Source organism: Bos indicus x Bos taurus, chromosome 8 (genome assembly GCF_003369695.1).
Source record: "Bos indicus x Bos taurus breed Angus x Brahman F1 hybrid chromosome 8, Bos_hybrid_MaternalHap_v2.0, whole genome shotgun sequence".
Classification (NCBI taxonomy): Eukaryota; Metazoa; Chordata; class Mammalia; order Artiodactyla; family Bovidae; genus Bos; species Bos indicus x Bos taurus.
The window spans coordinates 80155238-80160463 of NC_040083.1; the positions used below are offsets into that span (position 1 = coordinate 80155238).

General features: G+C 39.1%; 1 pseudogene; it reads right to left on the reverse strand.

Moving 5' to 3' along the window:
• Positions 1-247: 247 nt before the first annotated feature.
• On the reverse strand, positions 248-394 carry LOC113897951 (annotated as a pseudogene).
• Positions 395-5226: the final 4832 nt, after the last annotated feature.

The following is a 5226-nucleotide window of genomic DNA, read 5'->3' on the forward strand; positions in this document are numbered from 1 at the left end:
CATCCACCTTAAACTTAGTAAATCTCCACTTCTTGGAGATGTGCATCTTCTGGTGACCAGGGAACTTGGCCTTGCAGAGGGCCTCAATCACATGCTCCTTGTTCTGCAGTTTGGTGCAAATGGACATTATGACTTGGCCAATGTAGACCCTGGCCACTGTGCCCTGGGACTCTCCAAAGGTACCTTGCATACCTGTCTGGAGCCTAGACTGAGGACAGCATGCCAACCATGAATGTTCACTATTAAGGACTGTTTCCAAGGTCCCTTACGGCAACCTGTACAGGCAACAGGCTGCATACACTTACCTAGGAGGCTGCTGTTTGCAGCTTATCTGCTCTGATTTGCATAAAAATTCTTTCTGATCATTCTGGTTGTTATGTCCAATTTACAGATGAACACACTGAGACCCAAATGTACACAACTAGTTAGTGGAAGGAGCTAGAATTCATATCTAGGACTTCTTAAATCATGAAGCTCATAGACCTTATTAAACCATGGTAGAGGTTAAAACAGTGAACCCAGGTCTCCTGCATTACAGGCAGATTGTTTACTGTCTGAGCCACCAAGGAAGCCCAAAATGGAGATTGAAATGCAAAAAGTAATTAATTCTGTTGCCAGTGCTGAGTCATGTCGGGGCAGGGGAGGGAGGAAGGATAAGAAAAGGCTTCAGACAAGAGTTGACCCCCTGTGGACATTTCCTTTGTAGAAAAAGACTTCTCAGAAGCAAATATGTGGTCCATGGTCCTATAGCATATTTTCTAATGTGAGAGAGAAAAAAAAAAAAAAGGATGGAGGCAGAATGGTATCTGAATAGGCCCAGCGCCCCTGGAAAACTGCAAACCTCCAATGTAATTGGCATTCAGGGACCTGGGATTGCTTGTTCTGCTAAAGTACTTGAAATTTCATGAATAAAAGGTTTTCTATGAATACAAAATTATTGTGATTGTCTACATTAGACCACAGAAACACTATAAACACTCAAAGAGAAGGGGAGATGTCTGAACCTATTTGTTCAGCATATGAAAGAGACAGGGAACCTGGATACTTTTGAAATCACTTGTAAGGAAGTTTCCTAACCAGACATCCAAGACCAAGAAATTCTTTTAGTCATATCGGATTCTGTTCTTTTGCATAAACCTTGACTTGAGTGGTGCCATAATTTTCCATGAAGTAATTATCAGATTTTTTTAGTCGGTCCAGGTTTTTGGACATCAGGTAGACATAGAATTGAGAGGCTAATTTTAATTCTTCCTATTATTTTAAAGTTTCCCCCAATAAAACTACTTAACAGATGATGGTTCCCTGGTAGTCTAGCAAATGTTCCATAGGCAATTTGGTAGCTTAAGAGAACAAAACAGAATTTCTCTGCCTAGAACATTTTGGCCCATCTCTTCATTGTTAATTTATAAATCATATTGTTTTAGGTGCATCTTTTATATTTCAAATTTCAAAACAAACTTCAAAAGTTAAAGTGTGATATTATTCCATTTATGTGAAATATCCAGAATAGGCAACTCCATACACATAGGAAACTTCGTAGCCATTAATCAATTGCTCCCGTTCCCCTTTTGAGATGATGAAGATGCTTTGGAACTAGGAGGTGGTAGCTGCACAATACTGTGAATGTACTAAATGCCACTAAATTGTTGCTTTAATATGGATAATTTCAAGTTATGTAAATTTTATCTCAAAAAAGTATGAAAGCCAAAATAAGAGCTCTTACTTTCCTCTCTGAAAGATTACACATTTGATATACTTTTCTTTCCTCTCTAGACTTTTTCTTTCTCATTTTAACTGATATTGTTTAGGATTTAAGATAAAGATGGCTTTTTTTTTTTTTTACAATACATCAATAGTTTTCTATTTTTAGACATACTCTTGACATTCGTGTTATGCCTCATGTGCATTAACTTTCTAGTCTAAATTCTGGATTTTTTTATTTCATTGTCCACTAGTATTTGAAGAAAACATTATCGCTTCCCCATTCTTGAATATGTTGCAGCATTCTTTGAGCAACTTTTAAAGTAAGAGTATATGTATTAAATGTTTTCTGAAGCCTTTCACTCCTGAAGATGACTTTCAGTTACTTTCACTTACAAATGATAAATGAAACTTTCGCAAAGAGTTAGACGTGACTGAGTGACTGAACAACAACAATCATCAGAGAAATGTAAAATCAAAGCTACAGTGTCAAAATGATGACTAACATCAAAAAGTCTACATATAGCAATGCTGGCGAGAATGTGGAGAACAGGAAACGCTAGTACATTGATGGTGTTGTGAACTGGTGCAGCCACTGTGTGGTGCGGACACAAAACATCATGGAGGTTCCTCAAAAACTAACACAACTACAGCAATGGCACCGAAATTCCACTGCTGGGTGTATATCTCAAGAAAACGAAAACCCTATTTTGAAAATATTACATGCACTCCGCTGTCCATAGCAGCATTACAATAGCCCACTTTTAGAAGCAACCTGAGTACTCATGAACAAATGAGAAAGAAGCTGTGGAAGAATCATAGAAACAATAGAATGATGTTGTTGCTCTTGTTCAGTTGCTAAAGTGAAAGTGAAGTCGCTCAGTCATGCCTGACTCTTAGCGACCCCATGGACTGGAGCCTACCAGGCTCCTCCGTCCATGGGACTCTCCAGGCAAGAGTACTGGAGTGGGGTGCCATTGCCTTCTCCTGTTCAGTTGCTAAGTCATGTCCAAATCTTTGTATCCCTATTAACTGCAACATGCCAGGCTTCCCTGCCATTCACTATGCCTCTGAGTTTGCTCAAACTCATGTCCATTGAGTCAGTGATGCCATCCAACCAGCTCATCCTCTGTTGCCCTCTTCTCTTGCTCTCAGTCTTTCCCAACATCAGGGCCTTTTTCAATGAGTTGGCTCTTCACATCAGGTGGCAGCTTCAGCTTCAGCATCAGCCCTTCCAATGAATATTCAGTGTTGGTTTCTTTTAGGGTTGACTGGTATGGTCTCCTTGCTGTCCAAGGGACTCTCTCAAGAGTCTTTTCCAACGCCACAGTTCGAAAGCCTTAGTGCTCAGTCTTCTTTATGGTCCAACTCTCACATCCTTACATAACTATTAGAAAAGCCAAAGCTTTGACTGTATGGACCTTTGTAGGCAAAGTGATATCTCTGATTTTTTATATAATGTCTTGGTTTGTCATAGCTTTCCTTCCAAGGAACAAGCCTCTTTTGATTTCATGGCTGCGATCACCATCTGCAGTAATTTTGGAACCTGAGAAAATAAAATCTGTCACTGTTTCCACTTTTTTCCCACCTATTTGCCATAAAGTCATGGGACTAGATGCCATGATCTTAGTTTTTTTAATGTTGAGTTTTAAGCCAGCTTTTTCACTCCTCTTTCACTCTCATCAAGAAGTTCTTTAGTTCTTTGCTTTCTACCATAAGAGTGGTGTCATTTGCATATCTGAGGTTGTTGATATTTCTCCTGGCAGTCTTGATTCCAACTTGTGCTTCATCCAGCCAGGCATTTCACATGATGTACTCTGCATATAAGTTAAATTAGCAGGGGAACAATATACAGCCTTGTCATACTCCTTTCCCAATTTTCAACCAATCAGTTACTCCATGTCTGGTTCTAACTGTTGCTTCCTGACCTGCATACAGATTTCTCAGGAGACAGGTAAGGTGGTCTGGTATTCCCATATCTTTAAGAATTTTCCACAGTTTGTTGTGATCCACAGTCAAAGATTTTAGCATAGTCAATGAAGCAGAAGTAGATTTTTTTGTTTTGGAATTACCTTTCTTTTTCTATGATCCACTGAATGTTGGCAATTTGATCTCTGGTTCCTCTGCCTTTTCTAAATCCAGCTTGTACATCTGGAATTTCTTAGTTCACATATTGTTGAAGCTTAGCTTGAAGGATTTTGAGTACTACCTAGCTAGCATGTGAAATGAGTGCAATTGTACAGTAGTTTGAACAGTTTTTGGCATTGCCCTTCTTTGGGATTGGAAAGAAAATTGAACTTTTCCAGTCCTGTGGCCACTGCTCGGTTTTCCAAGTTTGCTGGTATATCGAGTGCAGCACTTTAACAGCATCATCTTTTAGGATTTGAAATAGTTCAGCTGGAATTCCATCATCTCCACTTTATTTGTTCATTGTAATGCTACCTAAAGCCCACTGACTTCACATTCCAGGATGTCTGGTTCTAGGAGAGTGACCACATCATTGTGGTTATCTGGGTCATTAATTTCTTTTTTGTACGATTCTTCTGTGCCTTCTTGCCAACTCTTCTTAATCTTTTCTGCCTCTGTCAGATCCTTGTGGTTTGTGTACTTTATCGTGCCCGTCTTTGCATGCAATGTTCTCTTGCTATCTCCAGTTTTCTTGAAGAAATCTCTAGTGCTTCCCATTCTATTGTTTTCCTCTATTTCTTTGCACTGATCACTGAGGAAGGCTTTCTTATCTCTCCTTGCTATTCTTTGGAACTCTGCATTCAGATGGATATATCTTTCTCTTTCTCCTTTGCCTTTCACTTCTATTCTGTTCTCATTGATTTGTAAGGCCTCCTCAGACAACCACTTTGCCTTCTTGCATTCTTTTTCTTGGGGATGGTTTTGGCCATCACTTCCTGTACAGTGTTACAAACTTCTGTCCATTGTTCTTCAAACACTCTGTCTATCCGACCTAATCCCTTGAATCTATTGGTCACCTACACTGTATAATCATAAAATATTTGATTTAGATCATACCTGAATGGCCTAGTCTTTTCCCCTACTTTGTTCAATTTGATTCTTAATTTTGCAAAAGCACCTGAAACACAGTTAGCTCCCACTCTTGTTTTTGCTGTCTGTCTAGGGCCTCTTCATCTTTGACTGCAAAGAATATAGTAAATCTGATTTTGGTATTGACCATCTGGTGATATCGATGTGTATGGTCATCTCTTGTGTTGTTGGGAGAGGGTGTTTGCTATGACCAGTGCATTCTCTTGGTAAAACTCTGTTAGAGTGTTACTTCATCATCATAAAAGATGAACTTCTGCCATTTCCAACATGGATGGACCAAGAGGGTATTATGCTTAGTGAAATAGGTCAGACAGCGGTGAATACTTTATGCTTTCACTTATATTTGGACTCTAAAAAATAAAGCAAATGAATGTATATAACAAAACACAAACTGATTTACAGATATAGAGAACAAACGAGTGGTTACCAGTACAAAGAGGGAAATGGGAATGGAGGAGATCAGAGTAA